This window comes from Strix aluco, chromosome 3 (assembly GCF_031877795.1).
Source record: "Strix aluco isolate bStrAlu1 chromosome 3, bStrAlu1.hap1, whole genome shotgun sequence".
In the NCBI taxonomy this organism is placed as follows: domain Eukaryota; kingdom Metazoa; phylum Chordata; class Aves; order Strigiformes; family Strigidae; genus Strix; species Strix aluco.
Genome location: NC_133933.1, coordinates 64,557,437 through 64,579,373, shown reverse-complemented (window position 1 = coordinate 64,579,373; position 21,937 = coordinate 64,557,437). Strand labels below are relative to the sequence as shown.

Below are 21,937 nucleotides of genomic sequence, written 5' to 3'. Positions count from 1 at the left end.
AATGTGTGTGAAAAAAATATTCTACAGCAGATTTCAAAGGTGATACTGTATCTGTAGCTTATTTTTGTGGCTTTTTGTGGGTGGGGGTTTTTTTGGTTTTGTTTTAATAATAATAGCAAAACTCTTGCTTATGTCTGCTAAGCTGTCCAGGTCAATCTCATCTCAAGTGTATTGCTATTGACTTCTGCGACAAACAGATTAAAGGGTCTTGCTGCTTTTATTTCTATAAAGTCCAAGACAAAAAAAAAAATAAAAGAAAGAAGTTTTTCCAGAAATTAAGATGTTGGCATCATGGAAAATTACATTGCCAGTAGCTATGAACTTAAAAACTGACATGGTCCCAGTATAATGTTAAATTTTTGTGAAATAAGATTAAGAATACTCTTTTCACTTGGTGCTTTGGCTAGCTTTTAAGAAGCTTTAACATAATAAATGATAATGATGTGTGTTCGATATTCCATGATGAGGCAGAATTTTCTGGTCAGAGGGGAAAGATTCCTGTTCTCCGGCACAGAACGCCTGTGGGCAAGAGATACCCTGGCAGGCAGAGCTGCTAATTCCTCCAGGTTTTTAAACTCTCCAGCATCAACAACTAATACTATTGAAGTCTTGACAGAGCTATCACTTTAATCCAGCTATAAGAATCTGTTCTGGAATGAGTCACATTTATTTTAAAGGCCAGTTTTGGGGGGGTGAAGAGGGAAGCTAGTATCTGAAAACCATAGAAACAGATTTTCTTCTGTGTGTATATATTTTTTTTGCCTTAGGAAGATTCCAGTTTGGTTGCTATCTGCAAAATTTGGAAGTTAAAATAAGTAAGACTTTGCTCTCTGCACAACTTTACCAACTATTCTCAAAGCCTCTTATAACACCAGTCAGTTGAATCACTCTAGATTTTTTTTCTTCATGCAGAAAAAGTGACCAATACTTTACATCTTTTAGAAAGCAATCTATATACATTTGAAATTAGTTAAAATAATCCTTTTGGAAGGAGAATGAAAAGCTAGTTGTAAAAAAAAGCCCCAAACCAACCCAACAACAGACGGAATTAAGCCTTAGAGAGGATGTCACAGCAGAGGGTAAGGCCATGCTCCAGCTTCCACTGTGGTTACCAGCAAGCTTCTCACTGCCTGTGGTCAGCTCAGTCCAAACCTGCAGTGAGTTTCAGCCCCATGTGTGGCATGGGAACACTCCCTTCTCCAGGCAGCTCTTCCAAGAGCAATTGAATCAGAATTCTAGAATGAGTTGGAAGGGACCTTAAAGATCATCTAGCTCCAACCCCTCTGCCATGGGCAGGGACACCTTCCACTAGACCAGGTTGCTCAAAGCCCCTCATCCAACCTGGCCTTGAACACTTCCAGGGAGGGGGCAGCCACAACTTCTCTCGGCAATCTGTTCCAGTGTCTCACTACCCTCATAGTGAAGAACTTCTGCCTTACATTTAATCTAAATGTTTCTAAATGTTCTAAATCTTTCAGTTCAAAGCCATTACCCCTTGTCCTATCACTACATGCCCCTGTAAAAAGTCCCTCTCTGTCTTTCCTGTAGACCCCTTCAGGTACTGGAAGGTCTCTATAAGGTCTCCCCGGATCCTTCTCTTCTCCAGGCTGAACAACCCCAACTCTCTCAGCCTGTCCTCAGAGGGGAGGTGCTCCAGCCCCCTGATCATTTTCATGGCCCTCCTCTGGACTCACTCCAACCACTTCCATGGTTTGAGCGGTGTAGGGAATGCATCCATTTCCAAAGAGCCTACAGGGAGCTGGGTAAACACAGCCGGGTCTGCAGAGGTATTTTTAGGGCTCTTGATCTCTAATTGCAACCAAATGGAGTCAAGTGCCAACATGGAGACTGTGCAGCTGAACACCTCTGTAGATCTGGCCCGTGTCCTCTGACTTCTACAGGCATGAGAGTGCACCTTTGAAAATCCACGTGGTGTGATATGGGCACTACCAAGATCAAACAGACAGGAGCAGGATATTTGCAACCATAAAACTAACTGCCTAATTAATTTGTTCTTCAGCAGTTCACCAATTGAAATGTAAGCATGCTAATGTATACAAACTGGATACCTGCCTGAATTCTTCCTAAAGAGATGCTATTTCTGGCAATACAAAACTGCAGAATATTAGCACAGCTGCGAGTTTCAGCCACCAAGTGTTAGAAATAACAATTTGGTTATCAGTGTCAGTGAATCAGGCCTTTGTTATTAAATTCATCATGCTGCCAGAAAGAGACTTTCAAAGTCAGACCATGGATAATTGTTGGGCAAAACTCCATCTTCTGCTCTGCATAACAGAAATATCTCTGTAATTCATCACTCATCTTCTGTGCCATCATCAAAATCATCTTCTGGCCAAAACTGTTATTTGAAAAGATCAGTGTTGGTAATAGGTCACCTATGTGCACCTTTTAGCTGTTTTGGTCTGTGTTATTTTGTGGTTTTAAGAAACAATGTTTTCATTTAAAAAGTCCTTTCCTTTAAATGTTAGATTGCTTATATTCTTAATCTGTGCACCGAGACAGCTCCACATAATCGCTGTCTTGTGTGTTCTTTTAAAAGCCTTTCCTGGAATAACAATAAAATATTCATCCATCTGTGTATGGCACATCAGGACAGTTCTAGTTGTAATTTTTTGCCTATTTTGGCATCAGCTGTTTATGGTGAACTGGCTGCAGGTATTCAGCTGCAAGATTGCCTGCCACTGCAGGCAGGGGTGGGCAGTCAGCAGCCCCCTGCCTGCCTCCTCCAGCAGGTCCTGGGCTCTGACTTCGCTGCACACGTCTGCTTTGAGCCAGACATATCAAGCCTGGCGACAGCAATGATGTAATAAAACTCATTTTAAAAATCCAAGGAAGGGCTGGAAATAACTCATGGGAAAAAAAGAGAATATAAAAGTACCAAGAAGCTTGCAGTAGCAGGAAGAGAGAAGCGGCGGAAACAGACGTGCTCCCAAGTGATGCTTTTGGGGGGGGGGGATTTCCTGTAAGAAGGAGTGAGATCAACATCATCCCTTCCCCTAGAGCTCCTAGTCAGCCGTGTCCTGCCCAGACAGGCGTCTCACCTTAAAGTGGACAAGTCTCACACACTCATTCATAACCAAGGAGTGTGCCAACCTGAGGTGCCAAAAGCTGGGGGATGGATCTTATCAGGGTGAATGGCACCATAGCAAGGTCCTGCATCGTGCATGCCATACTAGTATTGAATAAAAATGGGAGGCCTTGTTTCATGTTTCTTGGGGATTTATATGACTTCTTTGCACTTGGAATATTATTTTAGCAGTAATGAGCTAGCTGTGGTTAATTGTTACCCTGAATTATGTAGGCTCTACATCTGTGGCTGCAGACTATTTCTTCCAGTAAATAATCTGCTTTAAAGGGACTGGAGGTCTTGTGTATTGAATATCCTAGCTCTGAGGAATATTCAGTAGCACATTGAACTTAGTGTTGGACCAGTAGTGAAACAGAGCTTTTCATTGAAGCAAGACTATTTAACTTGAGGCCTGAAACACTGTGGGACAGGGTGAACAGCAAGTGTCAATTTAGCCTTCTTCTGCATGATACCACATGTCACAGGAAGGGTAAGAGACACAGGAAGCTGTTTTCCGACAGTCATTCCCTTGCTTTTGAAGTAACTGGTCATTTCTGTCTCTCAGTAACTCAATAGGACTTAATTAGTATCCTTTAAATATGACTGCTGGGATTGAATGCTGGCTAAGGATTTGACCTTATAGACACTTTGCAGTCTCTTGCCTGAATTTGAGGCAAACAGGGTGCATCTTTTTAAAATGTAGGGTAGAAAAACACTCAGGTAGTTAGAAGAGCAAGCTGGGAGGTGGGCTTCAGATTATGATCCTGGTTTTCTCATCAACTCACAGTGTTCAAAAACCTCTAATGTGGCCCAGCTGATCTCTGTGTAGAATTAGGCTAGATAACAATCTCAGTGTGTTGTAAGGTTCACTTGTTGCCCATAAAGGGCTCTGGAATCCTTTGGCCATCTAAGGCTTAAGCTTGGCTGAGTTGTCCCTATCAATTTGGAAACCTATTGAAAAAAAAACCCCTTGCAATGGAGACAGTGACAGGGTAACTGCAGGTTTGTCAGCCCTTGAGATGTGATGACAACTCCAACTCCAGCAGCAAAATCCATTGTGTCCTGCTGGCAGCTTCTGTTTTGATCCTTGGTGATACTTTGCCCATGTTCTTCCCAACAGTATGAAGATGTTTTTGGAAAGGACAACAGCATCTCCTTTCTCTCCATCCCACTCTCATGTGTATGTTCACTCATTGTCCTTGCAAAATGGGGCTATCAGTGATGCCATGTTGACTTTTATTGGGTTCATATGCCATGTTCTATGGATCACAAAGTGGTTTGCACACAGGCAATAAAATGCAAAGCAATAATCAACTCTTTTATACTACATTGTGTATCTTTATTTGTCTTCTATTTGCACTCATGGCTGCAGTTGAAGCAGATGCTCTAGTGTATCACAGGTCACTGCCTGCTAGAAAGTTGAATTTCTTCTTGTTGTAATTTTAGAATTATACTCATGGCTTATGCCCCTTTGCCCAGAAGCTGGAACAGTGTGCTTATAAAGCCACGATCTTGGAAAACATTTATGTGAGGATTAAACTTCCTTGTGATGCTGTTGCTTCCGATGTTATTCTCAGGTCTGTATACACATAGCCTGGAATAACTCTATAGGAGCTTGCACTGGAAGTAACCAAATACCATGTAGGACTAAAATGATGGAGCATCTTCTAATGTAGAGATGGTCCACCCACCCTACTTCAAATGGCTCTCTTTAGCTAGAAATGCTTGGTTGCACTGTGTTGACACAAACTCATGATATTTTAAGCAGTACTTCTTATAAAGAAGCAACATGAACTCTAGCTGCTTAGGAGAGACAGTATAATGTAGATTTTATTTTCTAATAAGTTCTGATGCTGTTTTCTGATAAAAGCTAGCAAGCATCAGACCATTTGTGCTTTATGTTTACATCTGCTGTTTGTGTGGGGTTTTTGGCAAACTGCCCTCAGACCCCTGCTCTGCGTTCTGAATCATCACTGCCACCTATGGTAAAAGACACGAGCGTGTGTACAGAAGTAGAAATCCAGATTTGACAGGTGTTGCTTCCCCATCGCTTTGAGCAAGGACTAGACCGTGGTTGCAGGAGCCAACCATTTTGACACCATGAGGGAGCAGTCCAGAGGAGGAAAGGTTGTGTTAAGAGAGGCACCAGCACAAATCACTCTGAGAAAAGCAGCCTGTGCTTCAGGGGCTTCAAACACCCCAGACTGAGGGGGATGGAAGTGAGCTGCAAGGGGGAAAGCAAGATTGTATGACCAAAGAGCAGGTGGCTGATAATAAGGATCTAATCTGCTTCTGTTTAATCATCATTCATTGTCTCTAACTGTGAGTCTTCTAGGAAATTTCATGCTTAATTATGGGGTGACTTGCAGGGGTATTGCTTTGGGCTCTGAAAGTAGACTGGATGGAATTTTACCAAAAAATATTTTCTTTTTTTTTTCCCTCTGTCTCACTATTTAACCATTTTTTTATATTTTCACATAAAACGTTTATGAGACTTCTTCCTAAAGTTTAATTGGAAAATAAGTGTAGCTTAGGACTATAAGAATACCTAGCAACCTTCTCCCAGCAGACAGAAGTAAATCCTGAATAAAGCAGCTGAGTTGATCTCTAATTGCTCCTTCTGGCAGGTGGGGCCTGGCAGCCCCTGGGTGAGCATGGGAGGGCCAGGGCCAAAACAAGCATCCCCCACTAGTGTCCTGTGGAGAGGCAGGGTGTCAAAAGGAGATGGGTCACCCAGATTTGTTATCCCACACTGAAGGAGCCATATGTGCTTGGCTCTGGGCACAGCTCAGCACTAGAAGGGATGTCCCATTTGCTGCTGGAGATGCCAGAATAAGGAAGTAGGTGTATGCATTTGAATAAAACTGCCACATTTTCTGCAGATACTGGGAGATAGAAACTAATGTGGTTTGTACTGATACCAGTACAAAAACACCCTCTCCAAGCACCTCCTGGGGGCAGTGGTACCAGCAGTAGGACTTCTTGCAAGAAACAGAAGTAAGGATGTTTATGGTTGCTTTCCTCCCAGAGGAGACAAACCTAACCCAGACTTGTCAACAATGTGCTATTGAGTTGCTGGGAGCATATGGCTCAAATAACAGGCTTGAGTGCAGAATTAGGTCCCCAAAAACATCCAATTTTCAAATAAAGCAAAAGGCCCAGGAGAAGCTAAACTGGCCAGGGCCAAATGTTTGCTTAATCTTAGCTTGCTCGGATAAGTTTCTGTAACGTAACTATCAAAAATTACTGTGACTACTTATTTCCCAACTTACTGCATGCTAAAATCCCTTTAAATGTATTTCTGAATAGCAACAAGCTATTTCACAACGATAAAGACAATCCTATGTCTCTATAGAGAGGCAGACTCAGTGGGAGACAATCCCAGAAACAATCTTTTCATCCGTGGCTTGACCATTGCTAGGAGAAGCCTTGCACAATGTAATTCAAACACAAATATGACAGCAGCTGGTATTTCTACAGGAAACAAAGTTGTGATCGATTCGTCCTAGCTCCAGCTCCTGCTGACTCACAAGTCCCTTCTGTCTTTCTCACTGGGACTTGTGTCAGTCCAAAAAGCGAGGGGTATTTCATTATGGAGGCTTGCACAGAAATCACGTGGAGAGATGAGATGAAGATACGGCAATCTCAAACCAGCAGAAAATACATGTTGGTGGGAGCTGCTTATTGATGTTTAGACTACAGTCCAGTAACGCTTTGCTATGGCCTTACTGTCAAGGGAAATGGTTTGTTAATGTAGGAAGCCTATGGAGTTCATGTGTGTGCGTGTATCACAGAAGCAGCCTATATATTTTAGCTGCTTTGTTTGTAGCTACAGTTGTTATATAAGTCTCATTTTTCTTCTCTTTTCTGTTTCTGTTTTTGTTGTTTAATATTATTAAAATAACTAACATGACGCATTATTCTGTTTTAATTTCAAGTGAAATTTGGCAACTTCTTGTGGTGGGATAAGGTTTAATTGCTCTTGGCATTTTAAAAAGAAATGCAAATGACAAAGATATTAAACTGACAAATTATGATGGCTCACATAACACTTTTTTCAATGGATTTTATCCATGCATTTTTAATACCCAGAATAATCAGCCTTAATACTACCATATTTACAATAAATCATTATTCTAATGGAGACATTCTGCTTTGTCAGGCAATACACAATCAGCAGTTTTCAATAAAGAATCTGAAAACTGTTTAACATTCATTCTGTGACACAAACTTATAAATGCCAGACAATTTAAAATTGGGGCCAATATGCTGCCCTTAAATTGGGATATTAAGAAATAATTAGAGCACAGTAAGGGCAGGTTGCCAAATGTAACTTTTAAATTCCCTAGTTTGTATTACTTAGCACAGTGATTGTAACATATTATACAGCTTCTGTAAGGCATAAACATGCATTTCCTACACAACAGCTTAAGGCTTTGAGTCGTACCCGCAAGAGGTCGAACTGGCTGTTTGCTTTGGCATGCATGGCTTCAAGAGGCATAAAGCATCACAGAATTCAGGACAAAGATGGCTTTGGGGTTAAAAATGGGAATGGGAAAGAATGGTAGAGTCCACCTTCCCCACTTTTCAGCCATATCTGCTGTGTGTAACCAGCGCCATGCCAGAGGTCCTTGAGTTAGCTCTGAGCGTGTTTATATGGTGTGGTGCCTTTTGCCCAACAGACATTAATCTGAACCAGTAAACAGCGTAGTTACATCAGTACTGGTGGCTGCACCCAGACTGGTTAGCCAGCTCGGGTTAGATGTGATGCAGTGACATCCCACCCGGGACACAGCTTTTCTAGTTCTAGCTGGAGGATCTTTGAACACTGTGATGTTAATTGATGCAAACAGGCTTCAAAGCCCAACCCTGCCCATGGTTTTGGAGGTGCCATCCATGCTGATGAATTGCCTGTCATACTTAGAAGCAAAAGAAGGTTGCATGGTGCCATGTGAGGGCATCTTGACAATTTTCGAGGTTAGATAGTCTAGAAAGTGGGGAAAAATACTTTGTTACCTACATGTGGGAAGTTCTGGGGCCAAATTAACTGTGATGAAGTCTTGAGCAAGATTTTGACGTCCACAAGGTGAACAATTTACTTTGCAACATCAGCAACATCTGAAGGTGATGATCATTACATTATATTATTTTATTGTCCTTCAGTTCAAAATAATGTAACATCTATTAATGTTCATTGTTTTAGCTCTGGTAATTGATTCTTCAGCACAAATGCTAGAGGAAATGGAGTAGCTGTACACATAGCTCTTCATTTGCACACAAGTTTCTGTCACCTTTGCAAACTCTCAAGTTCTGTAAGTGTTGTGTATATTCTTTAATAGTGTAGTTCGGGAAACTTGTCTGCAAAGTAGAGTGGGAAGGTGTAATATTGGCAAAGTAGACATAATGCTCAGCATCATTTAGTCTTATTATGAAATGCTGAAGGAGGAAGAATAGCCAGTGTTATTTCCATCTTCCCACCCTAAAATGTTCCCTTCTCCCAGGAAGGAATAAGAAGGATGGTGGTGGGGTCCCCTTCCTCTCTGAGGTGGTAGCCTGCCTTGCTCTTTCTTCTGCACTGCAGGTGAAGAAACTAACGATATGACACTTGAATGAGGGGGCAATTTGTATGGCTACTGTTTAAGAGCACTTTTCTGAGAGCAGTGTTTTTCTGCCGCATTAGTAATGCTGCATGTGCATCAGTGAAGTCTGCTTCTCCCTGCAGTCCCGTTGCCCCTTGTGACAGAGAAACACCCTGTTAATTGTTGTCTACCTGATGCAATGGCTTGCTAATTCAGGAACATGAAAGGCTCAGCTGAAGTAAAAATTGCCCCGAGGTAAGTTCCCTCATTGCTGCTTGCAATCACAGCTAGATTTCTTCAGGTTTTTTTAATCTAAATCTGAAAACTTGAGGGCAAATTCAGCTTTTTTTGTCTTACAGAGCAGATGGCTCCCAAGTGTTAAAGTTTGTGCACCTCTTCCAGATGCAGAAAGGTTGTGCAGTTGTTTCAGAGGACTAACCTTGGGGTGAATAAGGTGAAGGCAGAAGTTAGCATCATTCCTATGATCAACATTTAACCACACTTTTGTGGCATCACTGCCTCTTGTCTGTGATCTCCTTTTCCTCTGCTCTGCCTTCAAGCTTTTTCCCCAGATGAGTAAGTGCTACCTCAAGTAGTAGATCAGACTGCTATTGGAGAAGAGGGTTGCCACCATTGAAAGACAGCTGATATGTGCTTGCCTGAAAAAGCAACACAAACTTTTCAGCACATTGTGGATGGAGCTGTGTGACTTCAGGCTCTCCTTTTCTCTGTTTCTGGCACACCATACTGGTCTTTTGCACGTTTGCCTTTTTACAGCTTATCAGGAAGCACCTAAGTGTCCATAGGAGGCAAAAGTGGTGCTTCCCACAGCAAAGCACCTATTGTCTGCTACTGTGTTGGACTGGTCCTGATAACTCCTGGGGTTCCCTTCACTTTCCCATTCCCATGCTGGTCTGCATGTTCAGTGTGAACCTGCATCACTGGGGTTTCTTTTCTTTTCTTTTTTAAATTTCTGTCCATTTTCACAGTCAGAGGGTATTATGGGCAGAATGAAAAAGGAAAACAAGTATTTTGACAATATTAGTAGGTTGGCAACCATAAAGCTTTCCTGTGGCTTTGCAGAGGAATTTGGAGTACTTATTTCATGTACTTCCCCCGGTTGTGCCATGCACTGTGCACCAGAACTCCAGTTCTGCAACTGATGCCATGAAAGTACATTGCTGTACTCAAACACAGTGTTTGCCTGAGTCTTCTGAGTTCAGTTTTAGCACTGGTAAGACAGCATATGCATTGCTGGTTTAGACTCCATCCGCCATGGGTCATCCATTGGCTGTCTCATACGATTTGGAAAGGGGGAGTGGGTGAAATCTTAGCAGCAGTTTGGTTTCTAGAAACACAGAAACAAAATGGTAAGAGAATACTTACATATATTGAACTGGGCTTCTTCTCAGCTGAAAGAAAAAGCAAAGAATGTTCCCCTCCTTGCCAACTCCCTGGTCACACTGCCTAGACCCAAATGTCGGAAATTGGAGGCTCTTTACAACTGGTATAAAAGGACTTCCCACAGCTGAGAAGTAGTCCCTAAGTTATTTCAGGTTTTGCTGTGTCAAAGATGACCAGTCCCAAGATTTTTACCATCCTTAAAAACCATATCAACATTTCCACTTTGCTCCCAATTTTTTCCTCCCATTTCAGTGAACATTACATTAAATCAAATTCTGTTCCGTGTTCATTTATAGAACAAGCTGTCTTCTCATAATATTTATGGATGGCTGCATCACGTTCTTTATGCAGTTCAGAAGGCATTGCAAACACATGGGAGCAAAAATGTTTCCCAAGCAAAACAACACACTCTTCTGCATGCAGAGGGCTGACCTGTGTGGGTGATACTCAGCCACAGCACAGACCCTGTGGAAAATCTGTAGTGCTTAGGGACACTGTTGGAGATGCAGTGCTGGGCTAGATGGACCTCTCCTATACGTGTAGGAGGGGTGCAAGTAGGGTAGGGAGGCAGGGAGGTCCCAGCCCGTTGCAAGATGTGTTAGTATATAGTAGTAGCTGGGAGAGCACTACGAAAGAGCTGCAGACAGTTGGCCACACAAAGGCACAGAGCTGCTGTTTGTTTTGTAGCCCAGAGATGGAGCTGGCAGAGTTTTCTGGCCTTCTGTTTGTGGGCTGGGAATGCAATGAGTTACCTGGGCTCAGAACCATTCCTCTTCTAAGGGTAACCAGGTAGGGCACACAATGTAACTCCTTGGTCTCCCTTGTGAGAGAACTGGGTGCTTTTAAAGAAATAATTATTATTAATCTGTGTTGTAACAATTTTTAAAGGGACTAAATGAGGTAGACTGGTAATCATTAGTGGGTGAGTCTGACATCAGTCCCAGGCAAAAATATGGAACAGATGATACAGGGACTGAGCCAGAAAGAAAGGAGAGATTGAATACAAATAATTCCAATTAACATGGATTGGAGGAAAAACAGGTTTGAGGGAGTTATTTCATACGTCTATCTTGCTGCATTAGAAGATGTTTGGCTTGGTTCCGCTGTGTAGAACCTAAGATGATCCAAATATGTCATGTATCAAATGGGTTATCCCGTGCCTAAATGCCAGGCTTCATAATATAAGGGTGTTTTGGGAATCATTGCCACCCATCAGGAGTGATTCAGGAGGTATCCATCAAGAATTGGTTCTTTGCTCCAGGCTGTATGGTGCTACTAGCACTGACTAGCAAGAAAATACAAAACTATTTTTAGGCAAGAAACTGATGTGTTGAGTATGGACAAATGAGAGGCAATATAATCAGGGGGTAAATTAATTAGATCATAGTTACAGATCGGGAGGCTCAGTGTTGAGAAGTAGTGATTTTGAAAGATACTTGCATAATAATAGCATTATGCTGGAAGCACGTGTGCAGCTGATGTCCCAGAGAGCTAATGCACTCTTTAAATGATTTGCAACACTAAAAGATGTCTTACTCTGGTTTGAGCACTAGAGTGACTGCTCCTAGAGTATTAGGTCATCTTTGGTGTCCCATGTCTCCCTTGAAACATGAAAATCTGGAGAGGATTCAGGAAAGCCTTGTAACTAAGCAATCTGAGTCACTGTGAAAGACTGATGAAAGCAAATTTCTTAATATTCTGAACCTCCTTTGCACCCCACCCTAAAATCCCTTTGCAGCTTTCTAATTATAATAATCCTACAAAGAAAACTCTCTCAATGTTTCTTACCGGAAAATACTAGTTTGAACCTCTTCATTCACACTTATGACTAAATATCACCAATATCTATCTGTAGAGGTACATTGTTTGGAACTGTAATATATGTATATATTACACATGTGTGTATATAAATTTTACATGAAAATATTGGGTGATTTCAAATATATTTCAGATTAGAAAAAGGAAGGAAACTATTGACTAGCACCAGGGAAAAACAGTATTGCACAACTTAAAGCAGACAGACTGCTGAAAAGGCTGGAAATGAGGGGTCCCAGGTGTTAGAAAGCCTCCAGCAGGATGCTTCTTAATCAACACTCAGAATTCCTCCTTCCAGTTTTAATAAAGGCTCTGTTTCCACTGGTGCTAGCTGCCAGTAGGTCACCTTCATCAGGGGCCCAACTTAAACGCCTCTATGCAAATGCATGTAGCATGGAGAATAAACAAGAGGAGTTAGAGACATGCACGTGTCTGCAGGGCTACAATCTTATTGGCATATCAGAGGCATGGTGGGATGGCTCCTATGGCTGGAGTGTTGGAATGGGAGGATACAGGGTCTTTAGGAAGGACAGGCAGGGGAGACGAGAAGGGGGTGTCACACTCTATGTTAATGACCAGCTGGAGTGCATGGAGCTCTGCCTGGGGATGGATGAGGAGCTGACCGAGAGCTTATGGGTAAGGATTAAAGGGAAGGCAGGGACAGGTGACATTATAGTGGGGGTGTCCTACAGGCCACATGACCAGGAAGGCCGAGTGGATGAGGGCCTCTATAGATAGACAGGAGCAGCCTCATGTTCACAGGCCCTGGTCCTCATGGGGGACTTCAACCACCCTGCTATCTGTTGGAGGGACAACACAGCAGGGCATAAGCAATCCAGGAGGTGCCTGGAATGAGTTGATGATAACTTCCTTCTCCAAGCGATAGAGGAGACAACAAGGAGAGGTGCTATGCTGGACCTCATTCTCACTGACAAGAAGGGGCTGATGGGAAGTGTGAAGCTCAAGGGTGGCCTTGGCTGCAGTGACCATGAAATGGTGGAGTTCAAGATCCTTAGGGCTGTGAGGAGGGCACACAGCAAGCTCACTACCCTGGACTTCAGGAGAGCAGACTTTGGCCTCTTCAGGGATCTGCTTGGCAAAGTAGCATATGATAAAGCTCTGGAGGGAAGAGGGGCCCAAGAAAGCTGGTTAATATTCAAGGATCACCTCCTCCAAGCTCAGGAGTGATGCATCCTGACAAAGAGGAAGTCAGGTAAGAATACCAGGAGGCCTGCAAGGATGAACAAGGAGATCCTGGACAAACTCAAACATAAAAAGGAAGCCTACAGAGGGTGGAAGCAAGGACAAATCACCCGGGAGGAGTACAGATAAATTGTCCAAGCAGCCAAGGATCAGGTTAGGAAGGCCAAAGCCCTGGTAGAATTAATTCTGGCCAGGGCCGTGAAGGGCAGTAAGAAAAGCTTCTATAGGTACATCAGTGTTAAAAGGAAGACTAGGAAAAATGTGGGCCCTCTCTGGAAGGAAACCAGAAACTGGGTTACCCTGGATGTAGAGAAGGTATTCAATGACTTTTTTACCTCAGTCTTCACTGGCAAGTTCTCCAGCCACACCAGCCAAGACACAGAAGGCAAAGGTGGGGACTGGGAGAATGAAGAACTGCCCACTGTAGGAGATCAGGTTCGAGACCATCTGAAGGTGTACAAGTCCAGGGGACCTGATGAGATGCATCCATGGGTCCTGAGGGAACTGGCAGGTGAAGTGGCTAAGCCACTATCCAGTGCTGTTTAACATCTTTGTGGGCAACATGGACAGTAGGATTGAGTGCACCCTCAGCAGGTTTGCCAACGACACCAAGCTGTGTGCTGTGGTCAACATGCTGGAGGGAAGGGATGTGCCATCCAGAGGGACCTTGACAGGCTTGAGAGGTGGGACCATGCAAACCTCACAAAGTTCAGCGAGGCCAAGTGCAAGGTCCTGCACATGGGTTGAGGCAATCCCAAGCACAAATAGAGGCTGGGCAATGATGAGTGGATTGAGAGCAGCCCTGCAGAGAAGGACTTGGGGGTATTAGTGGATGGAAAACTGACGATGAGCCAGCAATGTGCGCTCGCAGGCCAGAAAGCCAACCATATCGTGGGCTGCATCAAGAGAAGTGTGGCCAGCAGGTCGAGGCAGGTGATTCTTCTCCTCTACTCCGCTCTCGTGAGACCCCATCTGGAATACTGTGTCCAACTCTGGGGCCCCCAGCATAAGAAGGACATGGACCTCCTTGAGTGAGTCCAGAGGAGGGCCACAAAGATGATCGGGGGGACTGGAGCACCTCCCATGTGAGGACAGGCTGAGAGAGTTGGGGTTGTTCAGCCTGGAGAAGAGAAGGCTCTGGGGAGATCTTATAGCAGCCTTCCAGTACCCAAAGGGGGCTTTCAGGAAAGACAGAGAAGGACTTTTTACAGGGGCATGTAGTGATAGGACAAAGGGTAATGGTTTTAAACTGAAAGGGCGTAGATTTAGATTAGATGTAAGGAAGAAATTTTTTACCGTGAGGGTGGTGAGACACTGGAACAGGTTGCCCAGAGCAGCTTTGGATGTCCCCTCCCTGGAAGTGTTCAAGGCTGGGTTAGAAGAAGTTTTGAGCAACCTGGTCTAGTGGAAGGTGTCCCTGCCCGTGGCGGGAGTGTTGCAAGTAGGTGATCTTCAAGGTCCCTGCCAACCCAAACCATTCTATGATTTTATGATTCTCTGATTCTATGATCTGCCTTAATTGCCACCTGCCGGACACTACAGTATGGCAACACTGACACATACAAGCCTTGGCTATCCTGCCTCCTCAGCAGAAGAAAAGCTTGTTGAAATAATGCCCATTATACCGTCTTTCAGTGCACATGTAGTTAAATGAAAGATGCTCAGTTCTTTCTCAATCATCTGAGTCAGGACCAGCCAGGGGTCCTGTACAATGCATGAACTCATGCTTCTTTTATGTGGTAAGTACTAGCAAGTGGGGCTGGTGGGGGTAAGCCAGAACCAGTTAAGTCATTTATCTCCACTTGCACCAATGGAGGATAGATTTTGACATTATTCCAGTGTCTCTAAAATGAGGCACCATCCTCATTCCTCAGTGTCACTGTCAGACTGACAATGTAGCCGGAACTCATACAGGGCTGCAGTGAAGACCATGGTTACAAACCACTTTGGTGTTTTGCCTAGTAGGAAGGGTTCACTGGCTGAATCTGGCTGTTTAGGAGGTAAATTACTGGTGCTGCTCTTCACACTGAAGGGCAACACTTTCCAGTCTTATTTCCACTGCTTTATGCAGGTGGGGTGGTTTTCTCCTCTGTGCCCCAGTGAGATAGTTTTCTTAAATTTTATTTTTCACAAAAACATCAAGAAGAACCTTTAAATCCTGTCTTTCTTCAGTTTATGATGTCTTTCTTTGGGTGGTACCTAAGAATTCAATACCACAGGGCACCCCTGCCAGGAAAGGTCCCTTGGGACAAAAGAGCTGGCGGCATCAGCACAGGTTGTGGTGAGGGTTACAGCTGTCATTGGAGCACACAGCCAGGGTCTGCAAACTCCATGGTGTCTAAAATAAGCAGTTTATTAGGCCTTAAACAGACTAGGTGTATGGTAATACAGCCTACTGATTAGGGCACTCACCTGTTCTACTCAGTACCTACTCAATATGCTGAAGCACTCTTTTTTTTCGCAAGGAGAACTAGAAACAAGAGCTCAGCCACAAGCCACTGTGCTTAGAGAGGTGCCAACACTGCTTTATTCTCTATGCAAAAGCATCACCGGTGTTTCCCCCTAATGCCAGCTGGCAGGACAAAAGTCCCCAAATACCTGTACTATACCAACAAACAGATCTGGTTGTTTTGGCTGTTGGAAGGTAGGAGAAGCAGGAATTAATCCCTTCAGGCAGAAAAGAGGATTGAGTGAAGACCCCGCCAAACTGTTCCACGTCCTGCCCAAGCTACTGCGTGGATGGACAGAAAGGGTCCCCTCCATCTAAATGCTAGTCTTGTGGGGGATTTTGTCTGGAAAGAGACCCCCTGTAACACAAATAACAGGGTACCTCACTACCCAGCACTGTGTTGTCTAGTTCATCTCTTGGGAATGGAGACCCTGATGAGAGAGGATAAGCTTTTTTCCCCAAACATGCATTCTTTTGACAGCCTGTATTACTTGAAAAGGCACAGGCTTCCAAAAAAGCACCGTTTTTAGGCTGAGCTCCAGGACTCTTTAAAATGGACTGGACACCATTTATCCAAGGGTGTAAGTGTTAACAGGGCATTGCTATGGCACAGACAGCTGTGGTGGTACCCCGAAGCGCATGTTTAGTTACCAAGGATGAAAGCTTTAATGTACAGGTAATTCTGGTGCCTGTGTGGTTGGGCAGCAATGAAGGAGGGTGTTGAGGACTGTGGAACTGAGCGTTTGTGGATCCAACCACATTTCTGTAAAAGGGATTAATTTCTCAGACAGCTATCCTGTTACCCCCTAGATAGATTATGCCTGTAGCAGATCTGTTTGCTGGGTACTGTGAGGTACTCAAATGTTGCAGTGATGAGGAGCCTGAGATTTGCTTTACACCATAGCCAGTCATCTCCCATCAAACACAGTGTTCCAGCTACTAGGTGTTTTCAGGATAAATGTGCTCCTCCTGTACCTTAGTCTCTTCTGGGCTCCAAGAAATGGCAGAAAAGACTTTGACTATGATAGAAGCAGCTACCACACACATGTGCTTTCTTCATAGCAAAGGGAATGGGAGTCAAGAAGTCAGGTCTGGGTACAGACTGTTGTTGTAACCTTTTGCTCACATTCACACACAATGCCCTATTGTAATGTTGTTTCCTGCAGATTAGCCTAATAACCAGCGAGCAGTGAAGCATGAACATGTGTTCAGGTTTCTTAGGTTGAATTCTAACATAATACAATGTGCCAGCTTTTTAAGGACTGATCAAAAATGCACAAGAAGGTGAACTGGGTAAGACCAAGCACATGGAATTTTGCTGTAACCCTCAAAGCTTGGAAACTTCCTGGAATAAATGGATTTTATACCTGAAGACACATGATGCTTGCTTTCTTTCCAGCTATTTTATGATTTGGCAATTAAATTTCATAAATTTCTTCTCTAAAAGGGCATAGACTGATGTTGGTAGTAGAACTTTTCTAAAGGCTTGATTATGATTATAACAGTGATAGGATTTTTCATGTATGTGAAAAATACACAGTCCAAGGCCTCATGTGGTGTGTGAGCCAATACAAATGCGGATCAAGTACCTCTCCAGGGAAAACAGGGAGACCTGGAGGTCCTACGTGGCCACACCACTGCACATGTGCGGAAGTATTACGGTTATTTACTGCACTGACAACTTTGTAATATATTAGGTATAAAACTGATTGTCAGTGAAATACATTTTAGTGACTTCAGTGCAACAGCACCAAAGAGGACCTGAATGATGTCTCATTTTGGCAGTTCAGTACCAGACTATTAGTGGTAGACTAATGATGTATGCACATAAATGTTCTGTCTGTGAAGAAGGTTGTGCTCCTCGTATTCTGTATTTTCTTTTGACCTTTAGACTGGCTTAACTTTTAGTGAGCATTATCCTGGGAGGTACATAATGTCATGGCACTTGGAAGGGTTTGCAGTCAGAAAGGCCCTTCCAGTCAGACAAATTACATTCAGTGTAAAAATTAACAGACAGACAAGCCTAAAACAACTTCAGAAAGGGTATGGATTTTTCTTAATAAGGTGTTATGGTCCATTAGTTAACCAATGTTACTAGACAACTTATACAAACAAAAAATGCCTTGCATGAACTGTGGATCCAGTTGCCTTGTATTAGATTAGTCAACTTGATGGGGAAAATTATAAAATCACCTAATATTTATCATATGATAAGGAAATGCCAGATTTGTACAGGCAGCATGCACCATAATTTTTCAGCTACCAGTTTAATAACAGAATACCTTAAAATTCAGATATTTAATTTTCTTTCTATTAGACTGGTAAATAGATCTCTTTGATACCTCTTTCTTTCTGTACCTCTTCCAGCCCATGGATTTGAACTGCACGAGGTCACTCTGCTGAAACTCCTATTCAGACTTCTAAATATTTCATAGGATTAATAGGATGTTTTAACACAAGCATCTGTGCACCGAGAAAGGTTTCGGTAGTGCTGGCCACACAAGAAAATGTGTACCTTTTTACCTGGGTCAACATTCAACTGACTTGCATCAGTTTAGCGTATCTATACACAGATGTGCATGAGTCTAAATACATTCACTTTATAAACGATTTTACTTAAACTGATCCAGCCCTTATTCATAGACATGACCTGTCTCATGAGGCCAGGAGTTAGTAGAGTGCTGAGCAGGGTTAAGTCTCCATACCTTCTAAAAAATTAACTTTGATTGGCTTGAACCGCAGGGATCTGACCCTTGACAATGTAATGTGATTTTAACCACACTTTGTCTTGAACTGAATGGAAGTCTGCCTGGATCCAGGTGTAATATCCCATGCTGAGACATTTGGTTTTTGTGGAATTCAGCTGTGCAAAATTAAGGTGGCCCTGTTTCATCCCTTAACCAAAAGGCGATCTCTCTTAAGGGCTACTTTAGAAAGAAACAAGTATTTTCTCTGTATACATTAAAAAAAAAAAAAAAAAAGCCACTCTGTGCTTTTCTCAAATGATAATTCTGCATACTGCACTCTGATTTATGCTCAGCTTGTCAGGATAATGGGGATGGAAAGCACAGGACACACTTCTTGGTCACGTAAATACATTGTAAAACGTTCTGAAAGTTTTCGGCACGTCTCCAGCAATGGATCATTAAATAAGAGGAATAAACAAAGAAGGGACCATCAACCTGACCTCCACATAATATACTTAATGACTGCCAGCTACATTCATAAATTTACAGGCACTGGGTTTTATCACCATGTGTGAATCAAGGTTGCAGTTCATATTTACTGTGCAGTTCACGGGAAAATGAAGACTCTGACATCTTGTGTTGTATTTCAGGAGCTTAAGTGAGTGGGATCTGTGTTTGAGAATTCTTAGGCCCACCTCCCCCCCTCCTGGTACATCACATGTGTAGGCAAGACTTTATATAGACTTTTGCTTACTGTTTTGGGAGAAAACAACTATTTACTGTGGTAACAGCTAACATTCAAGTAGCTGTCTCAGATTTTCTGGAAAGGGTAACTGTTTAAAAAGAGAAATGGAGTGGGTGTGGGTGTCTTATGTAGGGTAGCTTTTTTTTTCTCTTCTTAACACCATTAAGACCTATCAAATAAGAAGGCCAGTATTTGCATACCCCAGTGATAGGGAAGTCCTACACCAGATAGCACAGTTCTCTAAGTGACTTTACAGAAAATACTGAGGCATAATGCCAAGCTGGGTTTTGTGGATCGTACCCCACAACCAAAGGCATCTGCCTTGCAGCCAGAGGGCCCAGTGGATGCTATTTGCAGCGCCCATGAAGGCACTCCTGCATGGCACAGAGCTGTGCCTTGCACCGACCCTGGGGTTTCAGAGGGTGCTTGGCATTGCATCCTGGCCTCTGATGATACTGGGGACTGTGGACGAGGCAGCGAGATCTCCCTGGGCAGGTCATGTTTTTGGAAATGTGTATTTTCTTCCTTTGGAAAGGGATCTTCTTAGGTTAATTTTTTTCTACACTCAAATACTTACAATAAGCACTGTAAAATTAAGTCCTTTTTCTCCCAGTAAGTAACATACCAGTAAAGGTCTTATTACTGGCTCTCCCACATCAGCTTTGTGGCTTCTATACAGGAATGTAATTCAGCGAGCCACAGAACCATGAAAATATCTGAAGTAGTATTTCTTTTAAATAAATCTTCCTTACAGACAAGTTATATTCCTGGGCATTTCTGTGAAAGCTTCTGTCAGCCCAATTTAATTGGATTGTAGCTGAAAACAACAATATTACATTTACATTAGCTTTAAAAGTCTCTGCATTTTTTCCCCTGCAGCCCATCTGTCTTTAATGCTGCTGAATTTTAATTTAATGAAATGTGTTCATTTTTAACTAACTAAATGTGCTGCATTAATGATCTGATGTATTAAGCAGGTAGTTAGAAAAAAGTGTAATATTGATGTTTAGTCTTGGTAAAAGAACTTTTCACAAGAACCATATGGCGTTCCTTCTTCAGTTCATACAATTGTTTTAGTTTCCTTATGTGTGGATTTTGCAACTGAATGAACCTGAGCTAAACACAATCTGGATCAGCACAAAAAACCCCAGGACTAGCATGGTTAAAGCACGCTAGTTCCCCTGGCCACTGCAAGCAAACGAATGATGCACGAGAATTTAAAAAGCAAAATGAGACCCACAGATTGACACTTGATTCCAACAATCACCATGTAGAGACCAAATGCCATGCGTATGGGAGGAGCTTGAGGCAAAGCTCACCAGGCTTTCTGTCTCATTAAAAGCAGCCTTCTCCAGGGAGATGTTAGCAGGTTACTAGATCAGAATTCCCCTACAGCATGCTGGCAAGGGTGCAAAACCTGACCCTTTATAACCCTCCCCATCCAAAGCAATGCACTCGGTCATATGGAAGTTGAACAGGGATATTTCCCAACATCAAGTATGGCTTTAGAGAAGAGTGGCATGTAAAACCTTTTAAGAAGAAAGCTACATCCACTTTGGAGAATAAAAGACAGCAGCTGATTCTGAAGGTTCAAAACAACACCCCCAAAGAACTTCTGGGGAGGGAGGTGATTGGCATGCGTATAAGCATGAAATTTGATCTACTTGTATCTTTGAACCAGTCACACCTTTTTGACATTACATCTAAAGCACAGGGCCCAACCACCAGAATCAACATTCACTGAACACATCCCTGTTCGTGAGGTTTTATGAACCTCTTGGCTGGCTGCTCTTCCTTAGCAGAGCTGGTTGCATGCATCACCAGCCCCACTTGCCTGTGGCTGCCTGGGGACTCCCAAGAGTCCCACAGATCCCACCACCTGATTGACCCATGGGCCCTTACGAAGAGCCGCAGCTTGGATCAGCGCCGCAAGGCTGATCCATGCCACACTGCCTCTGGGGTACATTTTTGAGGTGGAAAAAGATGGTGGGCCCAGTGCTCAGAGATCCAAGGGGCAACTTTTTCTCTTCTGTCTCCACCTCCTCGCTCCCTGGTGACTGGGGGAGCATCCGTTGTCCATCCCCCCGGACAGCTGGGGAGCAGCCAGTCATTCCTGGCTGAGCCTGGGTCTGTCTCAGGGCAAGCAGGTAGGAGCAGACACACACATGTGCTTGGAGGTGCCAAGCCGGAGGTTCTGGTCTGCCTTCCTGAGGGAAACAGGCTTGTACGTTAATAATACTCTAGGACAGTGGCCTCTAACCCCTTAGAGGGTCTTGAGCCCTGTGGGGAGCTGGCACCGGACCTGGCACAGGAGAAGCAACCTGAGTTAGTGCTCTGCTAATGCTGTGTATCTGCAGCCGGGCAGACCCTGACAGAGTTGGCAGGGAGGGGATGTTGCTCCCCTCTTAAACCTCTGGAGAATTCAGCTGGTAGAGGAGGATGCTCCAACAGCCCCACTCCTGGGGAAACTTTCAGTCAGTGTTTGCATTTTATTGTGAGGCAAGAACTGTGAGCAAAAGCCGCAAACCTGCTGAAAAGCCAGGCTGCACAAAAGCAGAAGATTCATTTTACACCCTTGATTAAGACACTTTTAACCAGTTGTGGGTTTTTCTAATGAATCAGCAAAGATGCAGGCCAAATGCCACAGCTGTAATCGTGGTAGGTGCAAAAAGGGGTTTTTCCATGATAGAATACTGCCTGGGGCAGGCCTTGGAGCAGCTGGAAGAAGCAGACTGAAGATAGCAGGAAGAGTCTGCCAACGAGGAGGCAGCTGAGCAGGATGCCTTCATGCCTTTTGTAGCACCCTCCCTCCCCCCATCACTCCAGATGAGATGTGGAAATCCTACCTTGGGGATAATAACACTTTCCTCGGACCAGTGAGGGGTGCTTACACACTGTAATAATAGATGCTGTAGAAGTGCTGCAGATGGAAAGTGGATATTGGCTCAATATTTGCAAAATGGGAAT

The 21,937-nt window shown here is 43.5% G+C and overlaps 1 protein-coding gene across 3 annotated transcripts in view; it reads left to right on the top strand.

The window, feature by feature from the left end:
- The window catches only part of PHACTR2 (phosphatase and actin regulator 2), a 145,450-nt gene that overhangs the window by 30,625 nt on the left and 92,888 nt on the right, over positions 1-21,937 (top strand). The gene's annotated exons all lie outside the window — the stretch shown is intronic.